Genomic DNA, 14,422 nt, shown 5'->3' on the forward strand with positions numbered 1-14,422 from the left:
TAACCAGGCAAGTTCATTTTCAGAAATTAGAGTTACTTCCCTTTGACTATACTTGTTCTCAAAGTTGAGTCAAGAGGCTCATCACAGTCCCTAACAACTGTTTTTTGTAACTTTCTCTTCATATGAATGAACAATTATTGTAATGTTGCTATAATTTAGAGAGTTTATTAATTATAAAATTAATTAAGCTAATTAAATTTACAGGATCTTAGGGATACCCCTTATTTCAGCCAATTTGGCCATATGTGGGCCTATTCTGAGAATTAGAAAAAATATTTTCTACTCAAAGAGGTTTTGTTTCATAATTTAAGAAAGTTAGAATAATTGTAATCGTTACCCTGAGGATTCAGCCTGATTTAAAGTCTCATGGTTTCCTTCCTTTTTCAGGGGTCTTGGCCGAAGCAGTCGGTGGCACCCAGGCCTGAGCATCATTTCCTGCTCCTCGCACAGAGAGGGTGGATGCGTCACCAGTTGTAGGGTTTCCCTGTCAACTCTCGTGAATGGTGCAGGTGAGTTTTCTTTTTTTTCATGTAATTTCCCCTTGTTGTGAGGCACATATTTTGGCTTAAAACCATAATTATTCCCTTTTTTGAATTTTCCCATCTTTGAAAACTGACATATAATTCTGCTAGGAATATTCTGTCTGAAGTGAAATTCACTTGTGATGTGCTTTTTCCAGTGCTCTATCAGCATCATGTCAAGTTTAAGTGATATCGTGTAATAATTTATTATCATGATAGGAATTAGCAAGCAACCCTCACTGCAAAATGTATCTGAGTTAAAGGGGGTAGTGACAGTTTTACTGTTACAGAGAAACAACACTACTAGATCAGATTACCCCTCATATGTTTTGATAACCTTCTATTAATTGTCTGTCAGCAGCTTAGTGAATTCATTCTGAATTGGAAAAGTAAATGCATTTTGAAAGCATTTTTCCTTGATAAATTAAGATTTTTTGGCCATTTTTTCAAAAACCGGGTAGAATGTACCCTGAATATGTAAATTACATGTGAATCCTCACATCCTCTTGAAAACATAAAAAATAAGACAATAAGACTGTTATTTACATTTTTTACTTCAATAAGCACTGTAAAAAGTCATTATAAAGTTGACATTCAACACAGCTTCATATCACAGTTGAGTTCATCATGTGTGAGGGGTTACATTATATAGATAGTCATAATTTACATGTTTTTTCATGTAATTTTTTCATGTTACATATTTTACATGTACTATGTGCATGTTATCTAAAAATGTCAAATTGGCCACTTTTTCACTTTGTTTTCCATTTGGTTATAGGAAAAACACCAGAATTGCCTAGCTACAGGGCGCCGCCATTGTGGACACCCAAAGTTGTGCGGAGAAGAAAAGTTGACAGGAGATCTGATTGGTCATTAACAGAAAATCTTTGTGATGGAATTTAACAGTGAAATATAAGTGATAAAAATGACAGGTGACATAACAGAATATGTAGAAAGATACAGAAGTTATAAGGGAAGATCTGAGTGGAGAGGTGATATTTGGATGGACAATTTCATTCAGTGCGGATCTACACTAGTTGTAAACAGGCCAAAATTTGAAGGAAAAATGCAACGGCAAGCCATATATTTTTTGGTGGAATTTTGAAGGGGAGATGATGAACTTTGCTGAATGGTGACTGATTTTTTGAAAATTGGCTTAATAAATAATTGACAGTGATTGGAATTTGTATGGAAGTCTATGGGAAAACATTTGGTGGTGTTTGTCCATAGATGTTTTGCACACTCGGTGCCGCCATATTTAATTACCTAATTATATATGCGTGTCAAAGGTCATATTGAAAAGTGGGAATTCAGCGACACCAGCTGGTGTCGCGACTCTGCCTACCTTTCGGCTGAAACTATTGAACTATGAAGCAATGTTTCATTTATTTATTGATAAGGAATGCAACTGCCGAAAATGGCTCTGATGCCCATATGAGCACAATTTTGGCAGCATCACCAGTTTCAGCCGTGAAATCTCCACACGTTGTTTTGGTCACGTGATCGTTTGACCCCAATTGGAATTTTATGTGTTTGTGTGCTGACGTCATGCGCAAAGAAATCGAATGGCGAGGAGGCGACCTAATTCAAAGTGATGCTTCATTTGTCGGCGTTAGGGCCGTTTAAACGGCGAAAGCATCGTATTAATTGTGATTAAGTTGTAGAAGAATCATTTCTTTACTGATTGCTCGCGTCTCGGAAGTTAGAACCGCGAAATAAAGTTGCGAAAGGTAGGCAGAGTTGCGACACCAGCTGGTGTCGCTGAATTCCCACTTTTCAATATGGAGTCCGCTCTGAGTCTGACTTTCCACCGCACATGTCACAATATAAAAGCGGGGGTTAGAGTAAGAGGAATCTCGGATTAATGTGAACGAAGACGGAAGCATCGATCAGAATAAGTTGTGGGCTCCAACATCGGGGCATAACTACGTGTGTTCTGCCCATTTTGTATCGGATAAGAAATTTTATTATCATTTACATACATCCTATTTATAATTACTTGTTTTATTATTAAAATAATAAGTTAATTAATTCAATATACGCTCACTAACAGCTGACTATAACTCAGCTGTCGAATGAGTGACTATATTAATACACCAGTACTAAGACAATCACATAAGTTCAAGCTGTAACCAGTGAAGGACAGAAAGCAAGAAAACATTTGGATATCTCGGGAGTTTTTTTTAAATACTTCGTAATCATTTTTATTACATTTTAGCAATAGAAATTAATTTAAGCACCTCTTTTCAGGTAAAAAAGTAAATGACCCTTGTCATCCTGACTTTGTGCCCTCGGTATTTCCTCAAAATGAGGATTCTGCCTTCAGCAAATCCTCGAAGAAAGTTGAAAGGTACAAGCGTGCGTTGAAGCGACATATTGCAGAAACAGGTTGGTTTAAATCTTCATTTTTTGGCTCACATTTAAAGCTCTTAATTTTTTTATGTTTACATAAATGTAGCATAATGAATATAATAATTGTGTTGCAGTTTTTAAATAATTATTTTCCTTCTTATAATAAACCCATCTTTTAAATTGAAATGTTCTACAACTTTTTTTCAGAGTCTGGAGGACAGAAGGTCACTGCCAGAAAGAAGCTTAAACTACTTGACCAGCAGTCACCTGAATATCAGAAAAGAACCTTGAGTGAACATTCATATGTTAAAAACCTACAGGTAGATATTGACGAACACTCAGGCGAAGTGAATTGTGAGTCTTGTGATTATTATCCAAACAGTGTGTCTGTTCAAACCGATATCCTTCCCATGAGACAACCTTTAGAGGAGTCAGAGAGGGAAAAGATGTACGAGGAACTCGCAAACTTAAGGCAGGAGAGAGATGAAGCTTTGGCGAGAGCAACTTCACTTGAGAAACTTGTTAGTGCAAGTACACTTAATTCCAATTCTGTGGAGGGAAACGACGAGGCATGTAAAATGATAACTGGCATTTCATGGGGAGTATTCCTTCATCTTTTCAACTTTCTGTCAACATTTATGAAACACTCAGCAGCAAGTACCATTCCACCCAAGGAACAGTTGTTTCTAACCTTGATAAAACTGTGCCATAATTATGTTCCCCAAACAAAGTTTGGGAACATATTGTTTTTACTCTGTTTCTTATTATTAGGGTCTTCCGAGCTTCCTTCGGAAGACCCTTCTGTTATTCTACTGTTTCTTATTATAATTTTATTTTATTTTTCCCGCTTTTTTTGTACAGGCGATTTCTCGGAAACCTTTTATCTGATTATTATGAAACTTACAGTGTAGATACATTGCATTAAGACCTAAAAACGATGTTTTCAAATTTTTGATATGTACCTCCGTTTACGAGTTATTGCCCTTTAATTGAATTTCAGGGGGGTCTTTTGTCCAGCAGAAATCTCAGGAACTACAAATGATATCAGCAAGAAAATTGGAGAAAATGTAGGTAAGGTATTGTAGTTGTGCAGGAAGTTAAAATTATTGGCTAAACTTTTTAACTTCAGAAGCTATGTGATGGCAAATTTTGAGAATTTTTTCCCCATAGATTTTTGTTGCTTTTTGTGTAATATCTTTTAAGCTGGTATTAATTTGGTAAGACATATAGAACAAAAGTTGTGTGTAATTACAAGAGCTTTCGAATGAAATCAAGAAAAAGGGGCTGGCCCCTATATTTAGGGGTCAGCAGCTCATAAACGTGTTTTTTTAATACTTAAAAATGTTGACATATATTGAAAAAGTTTGAATGAAATAATCTTTAGGATATCAAATCTTGTCATTTGGTATGAAAGAAACAAGCTTTGTGCTATATTTATTTCTATTTCATAAAAGAAATGTGTGAGAATCGTACAGGAACAAGTTGTCTGTACAAGCCCGCCAAGCTGTTTCGGGGCCTCATGCTTGTGTAGTGCTTAAATAGTTGATTTAGATACATTGTTTTGATTCGACTTCTCTTTTTTAATTTATTTAAATAATTAACAAAATGCAATGTTTTTACACGATGAACTGTTAAACATCATGTATGTATACATGTTATCAGTGCAGAGAAAGTCTTTACGGGGCCTCCTGGATGTAAACATTCACGAGAGGCATTGTGGGAAGGCCAGAGAATGGCGAAATCAAATTGTGATGTGTACATTTTATCACCGTATGTAGGTCTACATGTATATTCATTGTACAGCTACGAGCACATGAACTGCCCTCGATTACGCACTTGGAGCATTAGTCAATACTAACGAAGGATATATTGTTGTCTGAATCGTTTACCATGTTTCGACTACGAGAAAATTTTGACGGTCATATTTCCAATGGATTGATAAACACATAAAGATACAGTGCAGATATATTTATAAACTGTCCCCAGTGATATTGTAACTAGTAAGGAAAAGTTAATGGTGACACTTTAATGTGTGATGGAATTGGACGTTGCTAAAAAGGTTAGAACGTTTTACTTATCTAAAATCCACACAGACAGATAGGGTGGTATTAAAATGTCAGTATTTTGCGTACACGCACACTGATTTTTATTTAATGTCGATACTGTGTTCATAAGCTTTCTAATGACATTCTCAAATTCCCCATGATTTAGCTTTTACATTATAAATACTTGTAATTTTACTATTTTTTTTAAAGTTTGTTTTTAGTGGGAGAGGTGTATTTGTTTGTTAAAATTCCCTCGTGAAATTTTCATTCATGGACTCCACCAATGCTATTAGGAGAGTGCAAATTTAGATTTATTCTCTGCTGTCCTAGGTTCACTGAAAGGGGAGATCTTTTTTGCGTGACATGAGACCTTGTTTATATGCTCGGTCTTCATTCACTCAATGACAAAATTCATTCGCATTATAAGGAGTAGTCCGAAATATCTGACGTTTTCCAGGCTTTTTCCCGATTTTGATATTTAATGTGCAATTTATTTAAATAATTAACAAAATGCAATGTTTTTACACGATGAAATGTTAAACATCATGTATGTATGTATGTTATCTCGGACTATGTAAGGAGTCCCTTATTTCATGACTCTTGAAAGATACTGTCTAACCACTTTACCACTTTTGAATGAAGATAAAAGAATTTGTTACAAATCCTTATTAGTCTTTTGTCTGTCATTCTTTAAACAAAATATGCAAAAGTTCAACAATACACAGGCTAGAATACTATAAATATTGTTTATGTTGAATGGTTACTAAGTCGCTTTGTCCCAAAACGGAAATGCCCCATGCACAAACTTTCCCAAAAAAATTTTCAGGGGCAACCAAGTTCATGTAGTATTGGCCCCCCCCCCCCCCCCTCCCCCAATTTTATTCATAAGTGCCCATAATACATATTCTGAGCACTCCAAATCTGTGATACCTCTGACTCTAACCCCGCACATGTCACAATATAAAAGCAGGGGTTAGAGTTAGAGGTATGTTGGATTAGAGCACCCCAAAACTTAAACAAGCATATTCTGGAATGAATACATGAGTTGCAAACATTTGTTTACAAAATTATATCATATGGATAAATATGTTTGTCAAGAGAAAAATTTTTAACCTTGGTATAGTGTTGAGTCACAAAGTTTAATGTTTAAAAAAAGGTGACCATAATTACCAAAAAAAAAAGTTTTCTAAGCCATTATTACCTTTCTCAAATGCCATAAATGTTGAAATATTTTATCTTTAATGATTTATAAGCTAGCCTCTAGAGTTAAATTATTCTCTCAGTCATAAATGCACACGTCATGCTGCCAAAGTTTACAATTAATATACACTTAAAGGTCTTATGCAAGGAAATAGCCAATCAAAATGATTTAGTCAATTGTAGTTCTATATGTAACGGTTTGGGCCGTGGATATTGGCCTGGGTAGCTCAGTCAGTAGAGCACCTGACTAGTGATGCAGGGGTCCCGGGTTCGATTCCCTGTCCTGCCATACATTTTCTCATTTCCTGTTACAGATTTGGTGCCGTTGACCACCCCTGGACTTGGAGGTGAAAGTCCTCCCAGGGGCAAATAAGAACTTGGGTTGCATCTTCGAGGGCGAAGACAATTTAAGGAGGGAGGAATGTAATGGTTCTGGCCGTGGATATCGGCCTGGGTAGCTCAGTCGGTAGAGCACCTGACTAGTGATCCCGGTAGCTGCAATAATGTAGCCCTCTCTAATTTTTTTTTTTTTTTTTTTTTTTTTTTTTAGGGAGAGGGCTACAACTCCTTAGGATCTCCGTAATGGTGCAAATGCGGGAGTGATTCACTCCCGCAACATTTGCGCCCATTCTAAACATTTCCCGACTTTCTTTACGTAAATAAAATGATATTCTATGTTTTTTAGTCAATATATAGATTTACAACCTGCAACTTAAGATTTGTGAGGCTCTATTCTACCGTTTTCAACAATTTCGATAAATTCCAATTTCTCGATTCATATTTGTGCGCCATGTTTGATGTACTGAAGTTTCAACTTCCGATTGTCAAGTCATTTGCATATGCCATATAAGGTAGTATTTACATCAATGGACAAGTATGGAGGCAAAAGCTATTTCGTCGGTATTGAAAAGGTTTGAATTTAATATCAAGTTAAAAACCGAACAGCAGAGTGTAAATTCTTTCTGCAACAATATGATTGTCCTTTCTTTGTCGAAGTGGCTCGAGTAACTACATTTTCGCGCTGATTGTGACTTTTGTCAATGTTTAGCTTTTTCATTAGATCCACCTACGAGATCTCGCGATAACAAGCATGGCGGAGCAGACGAAGAATTTTGCATGCTGTACATTCTATTTAATGAAAAACACCTTTATTAGACATGCCCGAGCACAAAGTTGGTACTCCTTTTGGTGTAAACAACATTTAGGACTAATACACAGAGTTTATTATCGGTTATTCATAAAATTATTTTGCACCATTACGGAGATCCTATGGAATTTGTAGCCCTATCCCGAAAACGTCAGAATTAAAAAAAATTGGATAGGGCTACATTATTGCAGCTAGGGTCCCGGGTTCGATTCCCGGTCCAGCCATACATTTTCTCCTTTCCTGTTGCATATATATATAGAGACAATTTCTTTTCCTTTTTTTCTTTTTTGGCATCTTATTTAAGGCCTACAGTATTAATTTTGGGCTCATTTACTAGGAATATTATAACTTTATTGGAATTGTCCCACTGAATTAAAGGGAACTCTTTTTTCAGGTGCGCATGATGCAACTTCCTGGATGGTGTGTAGTCTGTTTGTCAACATGTGAAACCCACGTGTATTTTGAGGTAGGTGTGTTTACTGTCAATTTTCTCTCTTAAGTGCCGCATAAGGCGTCTTTTTTCTGATCTCAAATTTTTGCCCAAGAATTAATCTTTATTTTCTCTTTCATTAATTATCTGATGACAGTCTATTTAATTAATTAATTTAAAGCTATATAGTAACATATAGTGAAATTATTTCCTTGTGTGAGACCTTAAGAGTAACAGGTAACGTTCATTTTGACTGCAATTTCTCTGATTTCAGGAGTAGCCTCCCCTGTTAAAGATCAATAATGGTGGATAAACAATGCAGGATGCTTTCATGTCATCAACAGAGAGTTTTGACACCCGTATACCCGTATTTCTACCAATCACCTCTGTAACCTTTGTTGTGTTCATCAGACAGGTAAGAAATACATGATAATTATTTTAAATAACTTTATTAAAATGAATAATAAAAGATAGAACAAATTTACTTGTACAAACTTCCTTGTATAAAAAAATGGCACATTTTACAATACGATTATACATCATTTACAGTCTATGCGAAAGTTTTTTGGACCACACAGGACATTCGGTCCTGTGTAATCAATGAACACACCGTACCGAACCAAATTTTGTCAGACCGAAAAACCTAATGTAAAAAAGTGAAACATGTGAAAATGCAAAACCAAGGGAATCTTGTTTATTATACTAGTAATACTATACCAGGGATCCCTCCCATATAATACTTTAGACAGTCCATGCGGTTTTAATCACATTCATTTACGTATTTGGATTCGTGTGCTATTTTTTACTTATAACAAACATTTAAATGACTCCGCATCAAAATAGTAAAGCTCAAAACCAGACACTGAGACATCGGACATTCCGGTCCGGTGTAAAAAATGATGCATCGGACCTGAGGCACTGCACATCGGTCAGGTCCGACGGTCCGATGTCTTTCGCATAGACTGCATTTTTACATATCCTCATAGACACAGTTGAATAGAAACAGTGCATGATAAAACATAACATTTATTACATGCAACACAATTTACAGAATATGTATTAAATACAAATTTCATACATTTAAATTACATACACAAATGATACACATCATCAATGCCCCCGCCCTTTTTTTCACACTTATAACTTCCTTTTTAATTTTGGATCTGTTAGTGATTTACTGTAAGTGTCTTTTGATTTTTTATCTTAGAGCTGATATCTCTTAAATCTGTAGTATTTTCGTTGATATTTATATTTTAAAAGTTTTTGTTTCATTTTAAAGTAATTTTGCCTATTTTGTTGTTGTTTTAGATGATGGACCACTCTACTTCCTTTTACAACAGGTGCCCCTACAGATTCACAAAGTTCCAATGTTGATTTTCCATGACCCCCATTCAGTGAGTGCACAACTTTATGTATTCTACTTTCAAAATTTCTACTACTTGTAATACATTTTGGATTTGATTTTTAATATGCTCTAATCACAGATTCAGATTTTTGTGTAGAAGAATATTTAATTTTATCAAGATTATTTGGTCCTAAAGTCAAATTTATACAGTCTTTTAACAAACATTTGTCTTCTTCTGTCATGTTTAATTCAAAGTCACTAGGTAACACTGAAGATTTTCACTTCTTGCTTTTCAGTTCGCGACAGGAAAAGGAATGACGTTGACAGGATTTCCTGCTCTGTACTTGGTAGCAGCTTATGATAGAACGGACAGCAGTAGACATAGCCCGCTCTAGTGGACGGTCATCACCCTGCCTGCCTTATTTTCTTCATGCTGGTTTTATTCACATCTGTGATCTGTGATAATTTTTTCCACTTTGTTGCAGGTCTGCTGCATGTTGGTAGCTGATGCTGGTTCAATATTTGCGCCAAGAAGCATACCACGCATACCCTCTGTAGTAAGGCTGGTACCCATGTGACCGACAGCCATAGCCACATTTAGCTGTGCAGCTCTGCGTCCCCTTCTGGATCTCCCCACCTCTTCATACAGCTTTTCACGGCGACTTGTATAGTGGCACTTCTTACATCGGATGGAAAGGATCCATGCCAGGCCTCGTTTTTCCTTCCCATGCTGGTTCCAGTCCAGTGAACCATTACAGTCTGGAAACTTCTGTGAGTGTTCTTTAAATGCATTATTCCACAATTTAGCAGTCTTCTCTTGGTGAAGTACTTTGTATGGTTTTGAGTTTGGGTCATCTGACACAGTGTCCATGTTGGAGTCTACAGGCTGGACTTCACTTGGTCCGGGTCGCAAAATCTTCATTTCACTGCTTCGGCTCTCAGCATCGGTAACTGTAAACATTCCATTCTTCTGTGGCCATACAACATCCTGAAACTCTTCTTTACTTAGCCTTCTTATGGGTACTAGAGATTGTACTGGGCTGGTGGTCCCTGTACTATGCTGGCCCTTGTTGTGAGGAATACTTCCTTTTTATACCCCCCCGCAACAAGTTGGGGGGGGTATACTGGAATCGGGTTGTCCGTCCGTCTGTAGACGCAATGGTTTCCGGGCTCTAAAGCATTATTCTTTCCACCTACCGTCACCATATCATATATATGGACTACCCATGGGATGAAGATGTTCCCTATCGATTTTGGGGTCAAAAGTTCAAAGGTCAAGCGCACTGGACATCGAAGTAGCAATATGGTTTCCGGGATCTAAAGTGTTATCCTTTCCACGTACAGTCACCATATCATACATATGGACTACCCATGGGATGAAGATGTTCCCTATCGATTTTGGGGTCAAAAGGTCAAAGGTCACACGCACTGGACATCGAAGTAGCAATATGGTTTGGTTTGTCATGCCTTTTGTTTTTTACACTCAGAAAAGAGGTAGTTTATACCTATTACCAACACCCTTTGGGAGATTGGGGTAAGCGGGGGGTATTCTTAGTGAGCATTGCTCACAGTACCTCTTGTTTGATTTGATGTTGATGCAACCACTTTGGTCCCTTCTTTGGCATGATTATTATTTAACTGTACACTTGCAGACCTTTTCTAAGAATATACTATTGTGTTGTGGTGTGCATGTTTATGTATTGTAAATTTTTATCTTGTTTATTTATTTTAGAGCTGCCTGGTCTTCTAAGAGAAACTCCATTCTTTGATGACTGATGGAAAAGCCTCATCACTCCCTACTGCTAAAGAACCACTTATCTTAATCACCAGCCATTTATCAGTGATCACTGTTATCAAAGCTCCATGGTACGTCATTGAAGTCTTTCTTGGCACCATTTTTTCCAGTCCCTGACTTTGTTTAGAATTAAGATTGACAATTTTTTGCTAATTACTTCCTTATAAATCAGTAAACTTCCTGTTTCTTAGTTAATTAGGGCTTGTTAATTAGAGTTGAGAAAACTTTTATACAGATGGACACAAACTCCAACATCTCAGCTTGCATATCATTCCAAATTTTTTCCTAAATAATTCACTCATTAGATTTTTTTGTGTTTTGAAAATGATATACTGGAGATCAATTTGACCAGAAATATAGCCTAAAATTCTGCAATCTGTTTGGAAGAGTTATCTCCTATTTTTCATCCCTTAGGGTCAAAAATAGATTTTGATGCACTAGTATATGAGAGATAAATAACTAATAGACATTTTTCTGCAAATTTCATTTAATTTCATTAACTTTTAGTCATCTTAAAGGTCTTACGCAAGGAAATAGCCAATCAAAATGAACTTAGTCAATTGTAGTTCTATATATAGAGAGAATTTCTGTTCTTTTTTTCTTTTTTCGGCATCCTATTTTAGGCCTACAGTATTAATTTTGGGCTCATTTACTAGGAATACTATAACTTTATTGGAATTGTCCCACTGAATTAAAGGGAATTCTTTTTTCAGGTGCGCATGATGCAACTTCCTGGATGTTTGTCAACATGTGAAACCCACGTGTATTTTGAGGTAGGTGTGTTCACTGTCAATTTTCTCTCTTAAATGCCGCATAAGGCGTCTTTTTTCTGATCTCAAATTTTTGCCCAAGAATTAATTTTTATTTTCTCTTTCATTAATTATCTACTGAGAGTCTAGTTACTTAATTAATTTAATTAAAGCTATATAGTAACATATAGTGAAATTATTTCCTTAAACATGTTAAACAAACTTTCCCTTGACAGTCGTGTCGGAAAGCAGAATCCATTTTGATTAGTTTAACAAAATTGTTGTCAGGATTCATAATTAGTCAGTTCTTTAAACATGTTAAAAGTAAATATTATACTGTGCTAGTTATGTGCATTCATTTTTTGAAATGATGGAAAAATTCTACATATACCCCAAAGCATTACTTGAATTTCATTAGGGCTATTCCAGAAATAAATACATGGGGGGGGGGGGGGGGGGGGGGGTCGGGAGGCACCTTTTGTATATACCAAGCACCCATAAAAAATAAATAAAAAATTACCCCATGACCCATCAAATTAATAAACTCATTTTACAATGACCCATCTAATAAAAAAAAAAAACTAACCAGACCCACCACAAAAATATTTTTAAAAATGAAAACGGTACAAATCTCGCGAGGATTCTAGTCAATGACGCAGTAATGCCTGTGCGACATTGTATCACAGTAGTTCTGAAGAAACGATGTCACATCAACAATCAAAGGCATCTATGGCGGGAATGTTGGAAAGATTGGGAGTCCAAACGATGCTATTATCATGAAATGGGTATAGATATGTTTTTCCACAAATCGTTCGTCTTCTAATGGAGCCCGCGCCCGGAGGCCTCTATATCACCATCACACCGACTGATAAATATAACGCATCGGTACCCTCGTATAAATCAACTAAGGTTTGCCTATTTTTATTAGAAAACGGAATACCTATTGGTTTCAAAATATTCCCCAAATCGATGCACTGTAAACTGTAATAATCTACAGAACAGAGTTCGCCGCCATCACGTCCAAAGAGACCCTATTAAACGCGCCTCTAATTTGAAGAGTGCCGTAATGGAAAGTTATGCGCTGCAAAGAGCGACAACTCGAATAGTTCTATGTTACTTTCGATTTCGAAAGCAGCATTTCGAAAGCACGTTTTCAATTTTCCCTCCGACGTTTTGTAACCAACACGACAAGAGCGACAATAAAAATATTCTGAAAACTCAACACCCACGTAGCACAAAATAAAACAATAGAAACTACCCACTACCCATAATAAATATTTTATTAACAATCCCACCACGGACCAATTAAAATATGAAAAAATACGACCACCCACACAAAAAAATATCATTTGCCGCCCGACCCCCCCATTTGATCATTTCTGGAACAGCCCTTACTGTTTTAACAGCTTGTACTAAATATCTAAGTGAAATACATGTACTTTTACATAAAAAAAAAAACCAGTGAATGGCTCTGAACACATGGTTTATAATTTATTTATCTATTAAAATCAAGAATTTTCATATTTGTTTTAGGTGCGACAGTATGTCTCCAGGTTAAGTGATTGTGTAGATTGATTCCCAGCATAACGATGGTTTGCCAAAAGAGCATATGAATAGAAAATTGGTGATGCTTAAAAATATCAGCAGAATACAGAAATTAAGAGACACAGATGGACAAAAACCCTCTATCTAATATAATTTACATATTAGGCCTATACAACTAGAACATGTAACAAGTGAAATTTAAATGTATGCATATATTTACTGTAAATGTATTATTTTCAGCGTGTACGATATTTGGCGGGAATTGATTTTTGAACAAGTTAGCGTGAATTTAATTTAGCGAATTCCTTTTTGTTTTTTTATTTATGTGTAAAGTGTAAGACATTTAGCGTTGTATTTGAATGAGCAGAAGTTGCTTTCCGCCAAAGGCGCTAAAAAGAATACACAACCAAATGTAATACGTTTACAGTATTAGAGCTGTTTTAATGTATACAATTGTGTATACATAGTTGCTTGTTTGTTGACTCAGTGTATAGAACATGTACTACTATAATGTACATCTTTCATGTGTTATTTCAATGTGATGTTGAATCACATTTAAAATACAGCAAAGCTTTTACAGCTGAATCCTGTTGTTGTTGTTTTTTTAATTATGTACAGTTTTGATTCCCAACAGATCAAAAAATAAACATAGAGAATTCTTCATTTCCTGTTATATTTATCTGAAATTTTTAAAGCTCACAGAAAGATTATTACATTGTGATTTTTTTGTATTGAAGCAAATTAGTTTAATTTGTGACTTTAATAAGAAAAATCAAGTGATGTTTAGCTCATCTGAGCCAGAAGCTCAAATGGGTTTGTGATCAAAGTCTGTTCAGTTAATGTATATCACGTTTTACAGACGTTGTTATTTTCAACTTTCTCTCCAGGAGCACATGAACAAGTTTTATTACACTTTTCTTAAAACATCTTTAATAGAAGGACATTCTTATTTTTCATTTCATCTGCAGGGGAGACAAAAACAACATAAAATCAATCACACAGCTATGAAGGAAGACCCACTCGTTGCTTTGCAACAAGCTTTGCTCTAGTTATTATTAGGGTCTTCCGTCTTCAGCGGAAGACCCTTCTATTATTCTATTGTTGATTTTTCTCTTTTCTTATTATTAGGGTCTTCCGTCTTCAGCGGAAGACCCTTCTATTATTCTATTGTTGATTTTTCACTTTTCTTATTATTAAGGTCTTCCGTTTCCAACGGAAGACCTTCTAGTGATTCTACTGTTTATTATTATTAGGGTCTTCCGTCTTCAGCGGAAGACCCTTCTATTATTCTAT

At 35.9% G+C, this 14,422-nt stretch overlaps 1 long non-coding RNA gene across 6 annotated transcripts; it reads left to right on the top strand.

Annotated features, from left to right (window-relative positions):
• The first annotated feature begins 361 nt into the window (after positions 1-361).
• LOC125660697 (uncharacterized) lies at positions 362-13,792 on the top strand. 6 transcript variants are annotated; one of them, XR_008797912.1, is made up of 11 exons: positions 362-509; positions 1,300-1,653; positions 2,772-2,909; positions 3,081-6,609; positions 7,660-7,731; positions 7,970-8,110; positions 9,004-9,089; positions 9,337-9,811; positions 10,773-10,906; positions 11,549-11,608; positions 13,118-13,792. It is a non-coding gene; the product is annotated as an uncharacterized LOC125660697 (long non-coding RNA). The 6 variants fall into 6 exon arrangements; XR_008797914.1 differs by lacking the exon at positions 362-509 and having other exon boundaries at positions 1,056-1,653; positions 3,081-3,193; positions 6,433-6,609; XR_008797910.1 differs by lacking the exon at positions 362-509 and having other exon boundaries at positions 1,051-1,653.
• The last annotated feature ends 630 nt before the right edge of the window (positions 13,793-14,422 follow it).

The sequence above is a fragment of the Ostrea edulis genome, chromosome 8 (assembly GCF_947568905.1).
Source record: "Ostrea edulis chromosome 8, xbOstEdul1.1, whole genome shotgun sequence".
Lineage (NCBI taxonomy): Eukaryota > Metazoa > Mollusca > Bivalvia > Ostreida > Ostreidae > Ostrea > Ostrea edulis.